We start from the raw sequence: 19848 nt of genomic DNA, 5'->3' as shown, positions 1-19848 counted from the left end.
TATTTTAGCTTTGAGGAAACGGAGGTATCTCAATGGGATAGTCTCCTTGCTTTAGGGAAACTTGAGTGGTAGGGTAGGTTCCAGTGGATGTTAACTTTTCTGGTGTGTGTGTGTGCTGGGGATTGGTGGTGAGCGGCTCCCGCACTTCTTGTATTTATTTTTATTTATAGGAATGTTTTGCCGGCACGTCTGTGCTGCCGATGGAAGCCAGAAGGTGGCGCCAGATCTTCCAGAACCGGAGCTACAGCTCCGGGTTGGCCACTATGAGATCGCAGGGAACAGCGCTCCGGGTTAATAACTTTCATAAAGCTACTAATCTTTGAAAAGCTGACACACAAAACACCCCCAACTGCAGTGGCCTCATGATGAAGAATATATAGCACCCTACAGAGATAGTCTACTTTTTGAACAGTGTTATTAGCCTTACTAGAGCAAGGCCCCAAAAAATTGGTTTAAGACTCAGAATTGTTCCTCTCCACGGAAATCTTTAGTAAAAGGCGAAAGATTTATACGATCTGAAGAGAAACCAGAGTATGCCTGGGTGTGTCAGGTGTACAGTTTTCGGCTGACTGTACCTCCTAGTTCACCAATGGTAACTATTCTCCCATCAAGACGGCGCCGGCTTCATTCGCCTAAAATACATTCTTAAAATTTCTATCAATTGAGAAACTAGAATTAAAAAAAAAAAAAAAAAAGCAATTGCTCTTTTAAATGATGTACCTACTTGTGTGCGGTGCATTGTGGGTATGCAAATGTTCCCGCCTGGCCGCGGGGGGGGGGCCCTCGGTTTCCGGAAGTGCCTTGAATTTGTCCCCGTTGCCGCTAGGCTCTGGGCCACCACCAGGGGTCAGAGCGAAAGCCAGATTTACAAGCGTCCAGACTGGTCCAGTTTCAAACTGGGACTTTGGCTTCGTGTGTGCACTTTTTTTTTTTTTTTTTTTTTTTTTTTGGTTTTTCAAGACAGGGTTTTTCTGTGTAGCTTTGCGCCTTTCCTGGAACTCACTTGGTAGCCCAGGCTGGCCTTGAACTCACAGAGATCCGCCTGGCTCTGCCTCCCGAGTGCTGGGATTAAAGGCGTGCGCCACCACCGCCCGGCCTCGTGTGTGCACTTTTAATTCCAGCCCTGGTAGGGAGAGGCAGAGGCAGGAGGAATCGTTCAATTTGAGGCCTGTCTGGTCTGCATACCGAGTGCCAGGCCAGCCAGGCTTACACAGGGGAAAAAAAAAAAATCAAAATCGAAGTGTGACTTTTATGGGCGCTCGGAGCCCACAGTAGAACACGCGTCTAGCATGCATGAGGGAATGGGTTCCGTTCTCAGCTCCATCACATAAATACAAAACAAAAAAGTTGAAGACAGCATCTTGTCTTTAAAGGCTGGGGATCGAACTCTCAGCACTGGGATGGCTGAGACAGAAGGACTGTGAGTTTTAGTAAGGTAAGACTTATCTAAAATAAAACCAAGTATTGTTTTTAAGGGTTATTTAATAACACGGAAAAGTGTCCCATAGTTTTGTGAAAGCAAATAGGCAAACTAGGAACTCCGAGCTTATTTATTTCCAGTGCTTGGGGTTGCACGTTAGGCATGACACCCTATCACCAAGTGACTCCTCACCTCTCCTTATGATCGGAGAATAGTAGGCGGTTGTTTGTTTATGAGACTGATCCGGAAATCACTAAGTCCAAGAGGGTATGGAACTCAGGGTGACCCTCCTGCCTTGGCCTCTTTCCAGTGCTGGGATTACAGGTGTGAGCCACTATTCTAGCTTTTTAGACTTGTGACTGAGGATGACCTTGAACTCCTGACAGTTTGCCTCTTCTTCAGTGCAGAGAATAGAGTCATGTGCCGCTGTGCTCAGCATCACTGATTCTTAAAAACAAACAAACAAACAAACTTTTTCTGCAGTAAATATTCAGGGAAGAATAGGAAATAAACACCAAGAGATTTTTACATAATACACATTAATATGCATATGCAAACGTGGTATCAATTATTGAATTGATCCTTAATAAGAATGCATTTACACTAACAATAATGGTGATACCTGTAATTGCAGCACTCTGGGATGCTGAGGCAGAAGGATTTCTGTGAGTTCACTGTTATTCTGAGTTACACAGTAAGGTTGAGGGCAGACTGAGCTCGATAGTGAAACCCTGTCTCAAAAAACAGAAATAGAGCTGGAGAGGTGGTTCGGCAGCTAAGGGCACAGACTGCTCTCACAGAGGACTATTGGTGAAATTATTAAGGCCACTTCACGTAGTTGAAAGGAGATTTATTTAATGGCGTAACTTACAAATTAAGGGATAGGTAGGTCGCGGGGTCTAGGGAAGGTGTATCGCAGTCCAGCGGTGTTCTCTGGAGCTCTGCTTGGTCCACCTCCACCATCCAGGGTCCCGGAACAGAGAGCGCGCCCGCGGATCCAGAGAGTCCCCAGGTGCCTCCCTTGGCCCTGCCTTGTAGGCGTGACAGTTGCCGAAGTCTCAATGGGGGTTGGAACTTCCAGATCAAAGCTGGAATGGCTACCCACTACAGAGGACCACAGTTAGGCTCACAGCTGCCTGGAACTCCTTTACCTGGGCTCACTGTTGTTGATACTTTGCCATATTTGTTTTAACCCCTTCTCCATTCACTGACATGCACACTTTAGAAAATCACTTGAAGGGAAGTTAATCATGGCCCTTTCACCTTAAATAACTATGTGTCTTCTAATAATAGGATCATTCACACATATTACTATAGAACAGCTTCGCATCATAAACTTTAACGTAATTGGTACTTTCCTAGGGTGTCTCACCAGCCTGGGGATCATGCAGGGTTGGCACTGGTTGAAATCCCTCTGGCTTTCATCCTCTCCCATTGTAAGGAGACTTCTGGTCCCCTTTGAAGTCCACAATCCCCGGGAGATAAGTCCATAGTCCCCAAGGGATAGCTAGTGTTGCTAACAAACAGAGACTCTCAGTTCTTCTCATGTGCCAGCTGTGATGATTAATCTTTATTGCCAGCTTGAGAGGATTTAAAGTCATCCAGGAGACACTGTTATCACTTGCCTCACAACATACATTTCAGCCACAGAGAATGACTGGCCCGCAGTTCTCAGCGGTCTGGGTTATGCTCTTAGAATCTTTATGTCATCTTGGGTGTTTTCTTCCTTTTCTGGAGTGTTCTGTCCCGTTTTCTCCCTGACTCGTGGACAGCTAGTTACTTATTGGCCAATCAGTGTCCACTTCGTCTGGCAGGTTGCCAGTCTCTGTACCTATGGTGAGCTTGTCCCCATGCATCCTCACCTGGTTTCCTTTCTAGAATGTGGTCTCTTGAAGGAATGTGTCACATTGTCTCTGTATGCTCAGGGTCTAGGTAGTTCATATAGTAAGGATTTAAAGTTAGTTGACTGGAAGATTTTAAGTGCCTAGCCTGTACTTGTTGGATCAGATAGTCCTTCTTATAGTTGACTTTTTTTTTTTCAGTCAAGGTCTCACTCTGTAGTCCAAGCCGACCTTGGACTCAGCAGTCCTCCTGCTTCAGCAAGTGTAGTCGTTACAGGCGCTAGCCACCACACCGTGCTTTGTTCAGTTTCTCCGTATCTCAGACGAGCCTCCCATCTGCACCTCAGGGTTTGGTGGAAAGGAGTGGTTCAAGCCAAGTAGCAGGACAGCCAGTCACCTCTTCAGCCCTATGGTTAACTTCTTTTGTCCAGAGCATCCATTTTCCCCCATCCAAATGTATACTTGTGAACAATATTGTGTTATCTGAGTATAATCTGTCTGGATTTTTATGGTAGACTTCAAAGGAGCTGCCTTTCTCTCTTTCTTTTTTAAAAATTTTATTTATTATTTTATGTGCATTGATGTTTTGCCTGCATGTATGTCTGTGTGAGGGTGTCAGTTCTTCTCGAACTGGAGTTACAGACAGTTGTGAGCTGCCATGTGGGTGCTGGGACTTGAACCCAGGTCCGCTGGAAGAACAGTCAGTACTCCTAACTTGTGGGAGCCCACAACTGACTCAGTTTCCCAGTTTGAATCTAAAGTCTGTTCTGAGTCTATAGAGTTCAGGCTTGCTTGCTCCAAGGCTGTGAGAAAGTCCTGATTAGCCCACAGAGTCTCCTTGAAGGGCTGTGAGAAAGTCCTGATTAGCCCACAAGAAGGAACACACTATCTAGCTAGATGCAGTCTGCTGATGCCAGCCAGAGGTACATTGAGATAGAAAATGAAACTGCCTGCTCCTTGACGCAAGGCAGGATAGACAGTGGTTGAATGCCTGTGCTGTGCATTGTTCTACCTCTGTCCTTCCAGACTGTATATAAGGTGGCTGTGAAATAAACTCGGGGCTGTCTGGCATTGACCAGCAGACCTCTCGACTCTTTTCTGTCTTCTTCATTGTCTCTTCAATCCACACACCTCTACCCAGCTACCCAGCTGACTGTCGGCAGGCTCCGACACTAACTGCTGAGCCATCTCTCCAGCCCCCAGGTGCCTTTCTTTCTTAGCAGCTTTGTTTACGTTATAAATTTGGGAAATGAGTCATTATGGATTATTCTGAAAGATTTTAGGGTCAGCTGTGTTTATTTCCATCATCTCCATGTTCCTGTTGTTTCTGTGTTTTAATTACTCCTTATGTCACTGGAACAATATGAGGGAGAGGATCTTTTGGTACCACCAACAGGTGGCCTGGGATAAGCTACAGACTATGTGCATTGTGTATAAGATGAGGGCACTAGGTACCCTGTCCATCACCAGGACTCCTGAATAGATAGAGCTCAATGTAGAAGGGCTATATCATGTCACAGCACTACTAAATTTTGTTTTGCTTTAAAACAAAGTCTCATTATGTAGCCCTGGCTGGGCTCAAAGTTACAGAAATCCTCCAATCTCTGACTCCTGAGTGCTGGGATTAAAAGCCTGTGGCAATATGCCCCCATATCTATCTATCTATCTATCTATCTATCTATCTATCTATCTATCTAGAGACAGGTTATTGCTATGTGGCACCAGCTTGGTGGCCAAGACCACTGGCTGCTCTTCCAGAGGACCTGGATTCAACTCTCAGCACTCACATGATGGTTCACAACTGTCTGTAACTCCAGTTCCAGGGGTTCTGATGCCTTCTTCTGGCTTCCTTGAGCATCAGGCACACAACACACACATAGTAGACATACATATGTAGGCTGAAGTTTCTGTCCCACAGCCACTCCCAAATAACCACTTAGAAAGTTAATATTATTTATAAATGCTCACCTGGTAGCTCAGGCTTGTTACCAGCTAGCTTTTACATGTAAATTAACCCATATTTCTTTTTTTTTTTTTTAAATACTTTTTTTTTTAGATTTATTTATTATGTATACAGTGTTCTGTCTGCAGGCCAGAAGAGGGCACCAGATCTCATTAAAGATGGTTATGAGCCACCACCATGTGGTTGCTGGGAATTGAACTCAGGAACTCATGAAGAGCAGCCAGTGCTCTTAACCGCTGAGCCATCTCTCCAGCTCCTTAACCCATATTTCTAATCTACCCTCTGCCACATGGCTCATGGCTTATTACCTCATTTTCTACACATCCTGCTTCCTCTGCAACTGGCTGGCATCTCACCTCATTTTCTACACTTCCTGCTTCCTCTGCAACTGGCTGGCATCTCCTGACTCCACCTTTCTTCCTCCCAGCATTCTTTCTGCCCTGAAAATCCTGGCTGTCAGCCAGTCAGCTTTATTATTAAACCAGTTTGAGTGACAAATCTTTACAGTATACAAAAGGATTATTCCACAGCGTACATACATATATGTAGGTAAAATATTTATATGTATAACAAAACAACAACAAATCTCATGGTTAAGTCTGGTAACTTTCCCTTAAATTCTATCAGTTCTTTTAATGCGGTTTTACTTTACTTTTGTTCTGTGTGTATAGTGTGTGTGTAAGCATGATTGTGTGTGCACAGGTGGTGTGCACATTGGTGTGTGTGTGTGTGTGTGTGTGTGTGTGTGTGTGTGTGTCTGGAGGTCCTTTTGAGTGTCTTCCTCTATTGTTCTCCATATTATGTTTTGAGATGGAGTCACTAACTGAACCTGGCCCTTACCGATTGGCTAGAGTGACTGTCCAGCATGCTTTGGGAATTCGCCTGTCTCCATCTCCTCCCTCCTCCAGTGCTAGGGTTACAGATGCTCAACCATGTTGGGCTGCGGATCTCAGCTGAGGTCCTTAGGCTGTGTAGCAGACACTTTATCCACCAAGCCATCCTCCATTTGTGATGCCTTCAACACACAAGGCATTTGTGCACTAAAAGCCCAAATCTAAAATTTCACTTTTAAACATCAATTTTCAGTTATCTGAAACATAGTACATTTTTTCTTTTACTGCTTCTAGTACATCAAACATGAAATATGTGACTGAGAATGCTGTTGCCTAGATGCCCTATGGAGTTGTTACTGTGGCTTTTTATGTCACAGTGACAACTCTTATTGTGGTCACATTACTTTTTTTCTGCTAACACTCTAGAGCATTAGAGACTAAATGCTTACCTTAGTCCACTGAGGCTTTTTTCTTATTTATTTATTTATTTATTTATTTATTTATTTATTTATTAATTAATTATGTATACAGTATTCTGCCTGCATGTGTCCCTGCAGGCCAGAAGAGGGCACCAGATCTTATTACAGGTGGTTGTCAGCCACCATGTGGTTGCTGGGAACCGAACTCAGGACCTCTGGAAGAGCAGTCGGTGCTCTTAACCACTGAGCCATCTCTCCAGCCCGGCTTTTTTTCTTTATTCCTATAATTTCTTTAATTGGTTATTTGGGAATCTCACGTCGTGCATGCCAGTCTGCTCCTGCTCTCCATGACGTTCCTCCCCCAAAAAAGAAAGAATGAAAAAAGAAAAAAAATAGAGAAAACAAAACAAGTCCATTTTTGCTGTCCATATACTCTTTGGAGCATGGTCAAAATCTTAGTGGATCCTTGGGGGATCCAGCCCCCCCAAAAAATCCTAGTGGCCAGTCCCCCAAGGAAAGGTGTATCTTTCTCCATCTGCACCTCACATCAGAAGCCGTCTACTGTGGAGAGCCATGTGGGGGCTGTTGAGGGCTGAGACCAGCTCTCCTGCACCCAGGTCCACATGGGGCCAGCTCTCCTGTGCCCAAACCACCACCTGGCAAGGAGACCGAATTATTTCTCACAGTTCTGGAGGCTGAGACGTCCAAGATAAAAACACGGGCAGATCTGGATTCTGGTGAGTCTTCCTTATGCACAGCTCTTGTCTTACTGTTGTCTCATCTGGTGGAGAGTGTGAGGTCTTTTAAAAGTGCAGGGGTCCCATTCAGGAGGGCCCTCCCATGATGATCTCTCCTTAGAAAGTTACTACCTCAAGATACTCTCACATTGGTGTTAGGTTTCAGCATATGGGTTTTGAGTTGGACAGAAACAGTCAGAACATATCAGACTTGGACATTGGACATGAATGTGTGCCAGGGAAGATATGACCAAATGCCTATTCATCCCAGGTAGGGCATTGATGACCGACCAAAGATGATTCCATCCAAGTCCAGATGATTCATCCAAATCAGTGAGTAAATGAGTTTATTGGCGTCTTTTTGCAGGATTATGGGTGAGGAGTTATTTACAGAAGTAGAGATAACTCAAAAAGGTACCTGTACCTCACCAAAGCTGCCCCCCACCCATGACTGAGAACTCATAAAATGGCCTCCCAGGGGATTCCTGCATGACTAGGAAGCAATTTAGCTCACCAGAAAGTCTCTTTTTTCAGAAAAAAAAGTTTGTTTTTTTTTTTTTTTGGTTTTGAGACAGGGTCTCTCTGCATCACCCTGGCTATCCTGGAACTCACTATGGAGATCAGGCTGGCCTCAAACTCAGAAATCTGCCTTTGCCTCCTGAGTTCTGGGATTAAAGCCATGTGCCACCACTGCCCAGCTGCTAGAAATTCTTTACAACTTTTATAAGCTTGGAGAAAGACTTTTAGAATGTGTAATTTTCAGGACCATTCTGAGCCTTGTAAATTGTGCTTACTTCCTTGGCCTTCTATGTTTCTTTTACTTCCAAAGTCTTAAGAGCTGCCCTCATCGCTCTAGGAAGGAATGTTTCAGTTTAGAGGAAACAGCTCTGGCTTGTGAGTAGATAAATAAATATACATAAAGAAATATATAGATACAATTTAAGACACGGGCTACATAAATGGCTCAGTGGTTAAGAGTAGTACTGCTCTTGCAGAGGACCTAAGTTTGGTTCCCAGCACCCATGTTGGACAACTCACAACTGCTTGCTGCTCCAGATCAGGGGCTTTAATGTCCTCTTCTGGATTCCATAGACACTTGCACCTACTTGTACACACTTCCATACCCACACACATGTGTCTACTTTAAAAAAAATTTGGAGGCCGGGCGGTGGTGGTGCTCGCCTTTAATCCCAGCACTTGGGAGGCAGAGGCAGGTGGATCTCTCTGAATTCAAGGCCAGCCTGGTCTACAGAGCGAGATCTAGGAAAGGTGCAAAGCTACACAGAGAAACCCTGTCTTGAAACAACAACAACAAAAAATGAAAACCAAAAATAAACAAACAAAAATTTGGAGACACATAAGATGAAGATTGTTATTGTGGGTTGAATTATGATCTCTAAGAAGATATGCTGTAGTCCTTATCTCAAGTATGCAATGGGTTTAAAGGTATAATTCTTTAAAATAAGGTTATTCTAGATTAGAGTGGGTTTTGATTCCAATATAATTTATATCATTTTAAGAAAAACAGAAGAGACAAAGAGACCCACAGAGAGAGGATGTCACATGGCTGGTCCAGGGACTGAATCTCACCAGGTTGGCCATCAGACTCCCCAGGCTGCTGTTCTTCCTGCTGCTGCTGCTGCACCAGCTCTCCAACTTTGTAAGTTAGCTCTTTTAGTGTAACCGTGACACAAATTGTTGTGGACTGTCCCTTTACACTGTGTGAAGATATGTCACTGTGATTAGTTTAATAAAAAGCTGAACAGCCAATAGCTAGGCAGGATTTTTGGGGGCAAAGAGAATGCTGGGAAGAAGGTGATGGTGGAGCTGCAGAGAGAAGCCAGGAGATGCAGAGCAAATAGGATGGACAATATGGAGATGAGGTGAAAAAGCCACCAGGTGGAAAGTAAATTAATAGAAATGAGTTAATTTAAGTTATAAGAGCTAGTTAGAAACAAGCCTAAGCTACTGACCGAGCTTTCATAATTAATAATGAGTCTCCATGTCATTATTGAGGAGCTGGAGGTCTCAAAGAAAAAGTCTGATTACACCAAATACTCCCAAGAACAATTAAGAGAGGAAGAATTGTTTGGTTCATGGCTCCCGAAGGTTTAGCCCACAGTTTCTTGGCTTTGCATGCTCGGGCAGAGCATCATGAGCAGGATCACTCAGCAGAGTTTTCCACTCATGAGGTGTAGGGAGCAGAGAATGAGACAGGACCTTGGGACGAAGTGTAACCTTCAATGGCATGCCTTCAGTACCTACTTTCTTTAACTAGACTGCACTTCCCAAAATTTCCAGAACCACCCCAAATAGTTTCACCATCTTGGGACCAAGCGTTCAACACATGAAGCTGTATTGGACATTTCATATTCAAACTGTAACATTTGCCTCTCTATATCAAGGGTCAGGATTCTGGGCTACAAAATCCAATTGGTAAACTTAGGCCATCTGCATATATTATGGGCTGCTGGAGGGGTATGAGGAAGAATCTGGCTTCTCCAGCTCCAGCGGACCTAATGCTCTCTTCTGGCTTCCCTGGGCATTTGAATGTTCGAGGAGCACATGTACACATACACAATAATAAAAGTAAGTCTTAAAAAAAGAGAATCTAAAATCTGCCAATCAATGATCAGAATGAACATGGGAGGAATATATATATATATATTTGGTTTTTCGAGACAGGGTTTCTCTGTGTAGTTTTGATGCCTTTCCTGGAACTCACTTGGTAGCCCAGGCTGGCCTCGAACTCACAGAGATCCACCTGGCTCTGCTTCCCGAGTGCTGGGATTAAAGGCGTGCGCCACCACCGCCCGGCGGGAGGAATATTTTTTGATGGATGTAAAGTCAACATGGAAACCAGTTGTATCTAGTACCAGACCCTGGATTTGAGCTCTAGTCTTCAGGCTTCCAGGAAGTTCTTTCTTTCCATTATAGCAACTCTCTGCTGATGTCAGAATTATCAGCCACTAAATCTAACGACTTAATCAGTGAACTGTACCATTGCTTTATGTACTATGCAGGATGAATGGCAAACTATGATATGCTACTGAATGAACATGAATCATCATTAGAGACAGTAAAGTGATAACTCTAGTCTTACAGGAGGTATACATGTTATTTGAACACTGGTCTTAGAACCAGATATAGTTCAATTCTCTTATGTAAGTCTATAAAGCTGTGGAACAAAGAAAATATTAGCTTAACAAGTACAGTTTCATAAACGTTTCCTAGGAACTGCTAAAGGAGCCATGTAAATAATGCAATGGCCTTACTATTGCACTAAGATAACCCTGTGCACAAGGATGGAGCAACACCTATAAGGAAGGGCTCCATTCCTCTGAGAGGAAGGGCAGGTAGCTGTGATACTCAGAGAATTGTGGAATGGTACTGGAGCAGGAGAAATGGAGTAGGTAATAGAGCACCAGAAGATGTGTGTATTGGCCAGTGATTGGACGTGCCATCTGGGGACCAGTGCCACTTGAGGATGAGTTAGTGAAACTGTTCAGCAATTGTATTCACTTCTGAGGAGATACCTCCCTTCCAAAGTTGCTGCCTGTCTGTCTTAGGGCTCCACTGAGCTCAGCATCCTTCTCTGCTAGAAGAAACATGTAATTTTTAATTGCTTGTCTCCCCTGCGGTGGGGAAGAAGGTGAGGGGCAGGCATTGTCCACTAGCACTCAGAACTCTGTGGTGTCTCCAGATGGGGTCACTGGGTATAGAGGTGCTGATAGGAGGTGGATGTGGAGGCCCACAAAGGTTTCCTAGTGAGATCTGAGCTTGCTTCTCCCCAGCAGGGCTGCATTGACCCTGTGCTTGGTTACTAGGTGACTGGAAGGGTCTACACTTGGCTGAGCTAGGGGGAGGTCTTTTGTTCCACCTCTTGTCATTCCTATAAGTGGCCCTTTAGAAGAGACAGAAAGGGCTGGTGGATAAGGATCCAGGCCCTCCTGAGGCTATCCTGTGTTTCTATCTGTTTCTCTCCCCTCTCCTTCTATCTAAATCTCAGCCCTCTCTCCTCAAGAGTACCTGTTGTAGAACGTGGGAGTCGGTCTCCCAGCTGGGCTCCCACAGGTGGGGGAGCCCTGCAGTAGGAATGGCCATTCTGTAGGATGAGTGGTTGGACAGGCACTGCTTAAGCAGGGCTCTCTGGCATCCAGGCCCCGAGTTTTCCCTGAGGCTGACTGCAGGTCACTCAGGTCTTCACCTGGGGGTTCTTGCTCCAGGGGCTCCTGCAAGATCACTAGAGTTCTAGGTCTTGTAGATACACAGTTAAGATCAGGATGTTTATTGTCTCATGACAAAGTGAGGATAAACACAATGTGAGAATAAAGATAATATCATCCTTTGATAGATCTGAAAGGGTGATGTATACAATCTAAATTCTCCCACTATCAAAAACGGACTCACGGGGGCCAGGGAGATAGCTCATTTGATAAGGAACTTGCTGCACAAGCATGAGTTTGGATCCCCAGCACTCATACAAAAGGCTGGGCACAGGGCATGTTCCTGTAATCCCAGGCGTAGGAAGGCAGAGATGGACAGACTCCTGGGGCTGCCAAATTGGTTCTAGTCTAGCCACATTGGCTCAGTGAGATAGTCTGTCTCAAAAAAAAATATGTGTAGAGTGATTGAAGAAGATACCCAATGTCAGCCTTTGGTCACTAAATGCACACATACATACGCACACATGAACAAGTAGACACAACACACACACACACACACACACACACACACACACACAAATCCATTAATGAAATTTGAACTTTTGTTCATTAAATAACTAAAATAATATGGGAACTTTCAAAACCCAACAAAGGTTATTTATTTAAAAAAATATGCAACATGGGCAAGAGGGATGGCTTAGCAGTTAAGAATGGTTCCCGCTTTTCCAGAGGACTGGAGTTCAGTTCCCAGCACCCCATCAGGTGGCTCACAATCCTCTGTAACTCCAGCTCCAAGGGATGTGACACCCTCTTCTGGACTCTGAGGGCACCTACACACATGTGCACACACACACAGACATACACCCAGGCACACAGACATACATATACTTAAAAATAAACCTTAAATATGTGTAACAACATTATGTTTAGCTGCACAGCACTGAAATCTTTCCTTGTATGATGGGAAAGGATGGCGTTCACTTCCTCTTCTGTTATTCAGTGTAACACCGGAGACACTTGCAGTAACGTAAGAAAAAGAAAAGGGCACAGGGATTGGTAAGGAAGGAACAATAGTTACTGTTTTCAGATGACATAACTGTTATGTAGGAAATCTGAAATAATTCACAGATCAGTGAACAAGAGAATGTTTTTGCTAGATGTGAAGTCTACATTAAAACCAGTGTGTTTCTCCATGTGCATATCAAACAAGATGAAACTGAAATTTAAAAAGGAAATATCTACAACAATATAAAAAAATGTCAAGTAGTTAGTAATCAGTCATTCAGGAGGCAGAGGCAGGAGGATCATGAGTTCAGATCCAGCCTGAGCTACATAGCTTGGGTTGTAGGCGCTGGGGTGTCACTGAGTGGTATAGTGCTTGTCCAGCATTTACAGCAACCTAAACTGGATCCCTAGCACCATAAAAATACAGTTTGGGTTATAAGTCAAGTATTTAGGAATAACTAGAAAATACATAAATCTCTACAGAGAAGTTATAAATCATTTCTATGAGAAAGCAAAAAAATCCAGATAAATATGAAATGTGCTTTATTCAATATTCTGTCTATCTATCTATCTATCTATCTATCTATCTATCTATCTATCTATCTATCTATCTATCTATCTATCTAACTACCTATTGAGACAGGGTCTCTCTACATAGTCCAGGTTGTCCTGGAACTTACTATGTAGATCAGGCTGGCTTGGAACTCACAGAGATCTGCCTATCTCTGCCTCCTGAGTGTTGGGATTAAAGGTGTGTGCATTAAGTATTTTAAAGACACCAGGTGGAGCTTCCACGGTCATCTATCTGCTCTGCTTTCTGATCTACTTAAATGTGAGTGAGGAGCAAGCTGCTACCACAGCTGAGAACCTCTTATGCCTCCACGCCTTCCTCACCACAGTGTATTGTCCCCTCCAATCTCTTTTCCCTTAAAAAATGGAACATTTTTTTCCTGAAATGATAAATTAAGATGTAATTTAAATAAAAATACTGAGGGCTTGTGTGTGCCCATCTAAGCAGATCTAAAACGTTTTACATATGGGGGCAGGTGTGATAGCGCACACCTTTAATCACAGCGCTTGGACGCAGAGACAAGTGGATCTCTGTGAATTTCAGGACAGCTGGATCTGTATAGTGAGACCTTGTTTCAAATGAAAAAGCAAATGAACCAAACCAAACCAACAACAAAGATCCCAAACTACACTGCAAACACACAACAAGAAAGGCAGTGTAGTATGGGAACAAGGAAATGATCACCACTGGCCTGGTGTTTACTTTAGAGGGAGGGAAGGCTTTGTAATGTGGAAGGAATGTATTTGATGCTTCTGAGGTGTAGATAAGATTTTATTTCTTGACATGGCTGTAATCCACAGATATTTGCTTTTCTATAATTTATTATGCTCCATATTTGTCTGTACCCACTCTCTCTATATGTGCATATATTTGTTGAACAATAAAGTGTGTATATTTTAAAAACAGTCAAACGTAACAAATCACCTGGGGATACAGATGCTGGGATGGATTGAGGTGGTGTGGGAGGGAGGGGCTTTCTTCACAGGATTCATCCTCAGGACACACACATACTTCCAAATCTCCCCCAACCACCCAGCACACTTTGAACTGGAGGGACCACCGACAGTAAAGTCAAGTCCACACAGAGCAGGTCTGCAAAAGCAAGCTTCATCTTTCTGTTTATACCCTTTTCTTTTCTTTTCTTTTCTTTTCTTCTCTTCTCAGGGTTGGGATCCAATCCAAGGCTCTGCTTTTCTCGTATTCTTGACATCATGCTCTCACCTGCCCCAAAATTCCAGCTTGTCACTCCACACAACGGAGACTCCAGCTCTGTCCAGCTTAGTCTGTAGCATAAGCAGAAAGGTCACTGGAGCAGTTTCTGTCTCCTGACCTTGCTGTCATCCCCACCTTCGAGCTCATCATCGTCAATAGCAGATATAACACTCACTGGTTCACAGCTACACTATTAATGCCTCTGGTTCTATGTCTGCTGTTGCTTAAGGAAATTCAGCTATCAGGGAAGTCGATCTACATCACACGTGAGTTCCGAAGAGAACAAGAGAAAGACTGGAGAGATGCGCTGCCATGCAGTCATACAACACTGACCACCAGCCAGTGGCTTGTTTTGCTTTCAAATGTGACAGTGATTCAGCACTAAAATCCCACCCTGGCAGTAAAGGGAGGGAAAGCCTGGGAATGACCCAGCAGATGATAACACAGCAGAAGCTAGTCATGCCCTCTACGTGCTGCTCAAACTGTGGCCTCGTAGATAAAAGAGATGATTCCTGTTTTAAATTACTAAGTCGTGAAGTCGTGGAGTGGTTTGTTGCAACAGGTAATTGATAACAACCTCTAAAATATGGGCTTTGAATTTATTTTTTTTAGCTGAAGGGTGACAGGAGCATTTTTAATGGGATTATAGCAATAATTTTGTGTGTGAGTTTCTTTTCTTTTCTTTTCTTTTTTTTTTTTTTTAAGGCAAGGTCTTATGTACCCCAGGCTGGCTTTGAACTCACTCTGTGGACAAATACGACCTTGAAGTCTGGATCATTCTACTCCTGTCTCCCAAATGCTGGGATTACAGGTGTGGACCATCATTCCTAGATAAGGCTTGTATTTTATAAGGATTCCTGTTGGCACCAGCGTGCAGAGGAGTTTGAGTGGACCAATACTAGAGATAGAAGAGGGCTAAGCAAGGCACACAACAGAGGCCAGAGGCCTTGTCACAAAACTCCCAGCGTCTGGCCCGTGCCCAGATGATTAGCTTAAGACAAGTGGGGCAGGGGCTGGAGAGATGGCTCAGCGGTTAAGAGCACTGCCTGTTCTTCCAGAGGTCCTGAGTTCAATTCCCAGCAACCACATGGTGGCTCACTACCATCCGTAATGAAATCTGGCGCCCTCTTCTGGCCTGCAGGTGTATATGCAGACAGAACACTGTATACATAATAAATAAAAATAAATCTTTAAAAAAAAAAAAAAAAAAAAGAGCCGGGCGGTGGTGGCGCACGCCTTTAATCCCAGCACTCGGGAGGCAGAGCCAGGCGGATCTCTGTGAGTTCGAGGCCAGCCTGGGCTACCAAGTGAGTTCCAGGAAAAGGCGCAAAGCTACACAGAGAAACCCTGTCTCGAAAAACCAAAAAAAAAAAAAAAAAAAAAAAAAAAGACAAGTGGGGCAGTTTCACCTCCTTGGCCAGAAATTAGTTCAGGAATTGACACAAGTTGAGGTGAATTATGGTCCTCTCAATTTTATGTGGAAATCCCACCTCACCAGCTCAGAATGTGATTAGGTATAGGGTTTTTAATAAGGCGAGTAAATGAAAACAAGGTAACTAAGGTGGGTCTTGATCCAGTACCCCTGGTATGTGTGTGTATATAAATAAACTTTTCATATATGTATATTACAATTCTTATTTTTATTTACTCTCTCTCTATGTGTTTAAACACACAGGAGTGTATGTATGTGAGTATTCATGTACCATGGCACACCTGTGGAAGTCAGAGGACAACTCGTGTGGATCAGTTCTCTGCTTCTAACATAAGGATCATGGGGGTTGAACTTAGGTTGTCAAGCTTGGTGGCAAGTGTTTTTACATGCTAAGCTCTCTTGCTGGATCTTGGCTGGTATGTTTTATAGAAGAGGAAATTTGACCACAAGAGGAGACATCAAGGATACATGCACGCAGAGAAGAGACTGCGAGAAAGCACAGTGAGAAGGTGGCTCTCTCCAAGCCAGGCAGGGAGGGGCTTGGAAGGGGAGTCCTGCTGGCACATTCTCCTTGGATTCCAATTCTCCAGAACTGTAGGGAGATAAATCCAGAGTGTTTAGGCCACTTAGTCAGACAGTTCCCTGAGGAGCATCATTGCAATAGTGCAGTAGGTGCCCATTTTTAACCAATGGGGAAAGGCATGCTGGGTGGGGGCGGGTCTCTGGGTTAAGAGCCACAGGAAGAGATGAGCCATTTTCCATTGTCTTGCAGTAATGCCGGGATAAGCAATAGCCAGTCATTTTGAAATCAGTCAGAGGATGAGTTAGGGTAGAGACTAAATGAGCCTATGGACCCAAAGATGTAGACAGCTGCTGCATCAACCAAATAAGCCTGAAGCCACCACTCTAGATTTATTATTTCATCAGGTGATACATTCACTTTAAAAAAAATCAGCCAGTTTGAGATAAAATTTCTATTAGCCACAGCTGAAAAAAACCCAAATCTGAACAAAACAGGAGTCAAGGACAGTGGGGTTTGGGTGAGGTGGTATGAAGAACAGACACCAGAGGAAGTAGGAGGTAGAATCAATGGGACACAGAGACTAGACGCTGGTGGCTAGGAAGGTGATCCTCCTAACAGCCTCAATTTTCTTAGACTCTCAGGTCTAAAAAGTTGTAGGCTGTTCTATGATTTATGTACCAGTAAGAATAAGATGTAGCCGGGTGGTGGTGGCACACGCCTTTAATCCCAGCACTCGGGAGGCAGAGCCAGGAGGATCTTTGTGAGTTCGAGGCCAGCCTGGTCTACAGAGCGAGATCCAGGAAAGGCGCAAAGCTACACAGAGAAACCCTGTTTCGAAAAACCAAAAAAAAAAAAAAAAAAAGATGTAAAATGACACTAAATATGTCAAACATCACAAAACACATCTAGGAATCAATTTTAAAAAATACTAAAAGAAGTTTATATTTTCTTTGTGTGCATATGCAATTTTTTTTAAGAGTCAAGGTCTCGTGTTTCCCAGACTGGCCTCAAACTCTGAGGTTGAGGATGATATTGAACTTCTCCCACTCCCGTTTCTCTCTCCTCTCCTCTCCTCTCTTCTTCCTCCTCCTCCTCCTTCTTCCTTCTTCTCTCTCCTCTCTCTCTCTCTCTCTCTCTCTCTCTCTCTCTCTCTCTCTCTCTCTCTCAACATTTCTTCATGTAGCCCTGGTGTCCTGGAACTTTTTTTGTAGATCAGCTGGCCTATAACCTATAACCAGTAACCTATAACCTATAACCACCACTTTACTAACTCAGAGATCCACCTCCCTCTGCCTCCCCAGTGCTGGGATTAAAGGTGTGTGCCATCACACTGGCCCTTTTTTATTATAGTTTTAAAATTATTTTTTTAAATTTTCATATAGTATATTTTGATCGTATTTTTTCCCTCTTCCAAGCTTTCCCATATCCTCTCCAATTCCTTACCCCCTTACTTCATGTTCTTTCTCTTTCTTGAAAAAACACAACACAACACAAAACAAAATCCCCCCCAAACAATAAAACAACAACAATAACACCCCCCCCCCACCAACAAACCAGAGCTGGGTATGATCTGAGACTCCTCCTTGAGGATTAGCTTTCATGGAACCAGAAGGCACCATATGGACTTCCAAAGGAGGGAAACAACCAACAGTTCTGCTCAGCTATGATGCCTGTGAACCACAACAATTACTAGCTTGGTTCAATAACCCTAAGGGTTCGAAAGTGGCACATATACTTTGGCAGTAACCAACAGCTGTCTAATTGACTTAGGACCTGCTCAACAAGAGGGAAATTATGCCTGGTACAGGAAACCTAACCAATACCCAGGGCTAGAGAGTTCATGGATCTTGAATATATAGGAGAACCTATAACCACTGTTTCACTAAAGCAGTACAATCCCTAATTTCATTCTAAATATTTGTCCTTATATTCACAGATAAATGCAGTTCTCATCCCTCATCAAGGACACTTCTCCTTGCAACAGACAGAGATCATTGCAGACTACAACCAATCAAAATGCAGGGTTGTAGAGTTCATTCCCAACTGATATATCAGCAATACAACTCCTGCAGCTAAGTAAGGCTCAGGGTTCATTGTGGAAGAGGGGGTGGAAATACTGTAAGAGTCAAGGGAGGGGGGGGCTCAGTGGTTAAGAGCACTGGCTGCTCTTCTACAGGAACCTGGTTCAATTCCCAGCACCCACATGGCAGCTCACAACTCTTCCAGGGGATCTGATGCCTTTTTCTGGATCCTTCAGGCACTGCATTCACATACTGCACAGACATCCATGCCGGCAAACACCCAGACACATAAGAAAAGAGTCAAAGGAACAGGGAGACTGCTGTGAGAGTCTTCTAGAAATGTCAAAAGCTACACCCATAAGGTCTTACCAATATGGTTGCCTAAACACAACCAGAACAAGGATAGCACCAAGAGACATGCTAATGTAGAAGAGAAGGGAGAAAGCTCATGAGGCCTCAACCCTAGACAAAGGACTACAGGCTACCAAGAACAGCTGAGAGCTGGAGAAATAGTCTTCTCTAGGGAAGAGAACACCAATTCGCTGTGTAATACCAAATGATCAGCCCTGAAAACATGTGAATACAAGCCACATTATACAGACTGAGCCAGCTGTATTAGGAGTACATGTAAACATACACATACATGTATGTAACAGCAGCTAAAGAAAAAGAGACCATAAATTTGAAAGAGAGAGGTAGTGGGGTGGGGTGCACAGGATGGTTCTGAAGGAGGAAAGGAAAGGGGGTAAATGATGTAATTGTAATCTCAAAACAAAACAAAACAATAAAACCCAACCCTCAAAACCCTAACCCAAACCAAAAAGATGAAAATCACCAAACTGTAACAAAAAAGGTTTTACACACAGAGTCGGTTTTGTGCAGGTGGCCTGCTCTGGGGTGTGGTTGATATCAGAGTCATACTTGTAACACGTATTGATCGCAAATAGCTTCTTGGTTGGCAGTGAAATTTTGTGCCCACTTCCATTTGTCCATGTTGGGATTTTTTTCCCCTCAAGACAGGGTTTTTCTGTGTAGCTCTGGCTGTCCTCAAACTCGTTTTGTAGACCTGGCTGGCCTCCAACTCACAGAGATCCGAGATCTTCCTGCCTCTGCCTCCTGAACGCTGGCATTGAAGGTGTGTGCCACCACTGCCTGGTATATACTGGGATTTTGTATGTCTTGAATTTATGCAGGTCTTGTGTATGCTGTCACAGTTCTGTGACTTAATATGTGCTTCAGCCCTGTTGTATGACACTGGATGACACTGTCGACCTTGAAGTTTTTATCCTCCCACCTCCACGTACCAAGCCTTGGTGCTACAGATTTGTGCCACCACACCTGGTTTATGCAGTGCTAGAGATGGAACCCAGGGCTTTGAATGCAAGGCAAGCACTCTACCAAGAAAACCATATGCCCCTCTTTTATTTTATCCTCTCAATATATCTGAGTGATTTGTGTAAACCAGTCTTTTAAACCTAAAAAACAGAAAATATTTGCCTAGACCAATGGTTTTCAACCTGTGGGTGGTGACTCCTGGGGGTGGGGAGTTGAACGACCCTTTCACAGGGGCCACCTAAGACCATCAGAAATATCAGATATTTACATTATGATTCATAACAGCAGCAAAATCACAGTTATGAAGTAGCAATGAAAATGATTTTATGGCTGGGGGGTCACCACAGCATGAGGAACTGTATTAAAGGAT

The 19848-nt window shown here is 43.8% G+C and overlaps 1 long non-coding RNA gene and 1 other non-coding gene across 2 annotated transcripts; one reads left to right on the top strand and one right to left on the bottom strand.

Annotated features, from left to right (window-relative positions):
- Positions 1 to 419: 419 nt before the first annotated feature.
- Positions 420 to 535, bottom strand: LOC131925905 (U5 spliceosomal RNA). The gene has a single exon (XR_009383399.1). It is a non-coding gene; the product is annotated as a U5 spliceosomal RNA (small nuclear RNA).
- An 8208-nt stretch (positions 536 to 8743) lies between these two features.
- Positions 8744 to 19561, top strand: LOC131925614 (uncharacterized). Its single transcript, XR_009383307.1, has 3 exons — positions 8744 to 8873; positions 18059 to 18198; positions 19337 to 19561. It is a non-coding gene; the product is annotated as an uncharacterized LOC131925614 (long non-coding RNA).
- Positions 19562 to 19848: the final 287 nt, after the last annotated feature.

Source organism: Peromyscus eremicus, chromosome 15 (assembly GCF_949786415.1).
Source record: "Peromyscus eremicus chromosome 15, PerEre_H2_v1, whole genome shotgun sequence".
NCBI lineage: Eukaryota > Metazoa > Chordata > Mammalia > Rodentia > Cricetidae > Peromyscus > Peromyscus eremicus.
Note: the sequence above shows the minus strand (reverse complement) of the source record. Positions and strands in the feature narration are given on the sequence as shown.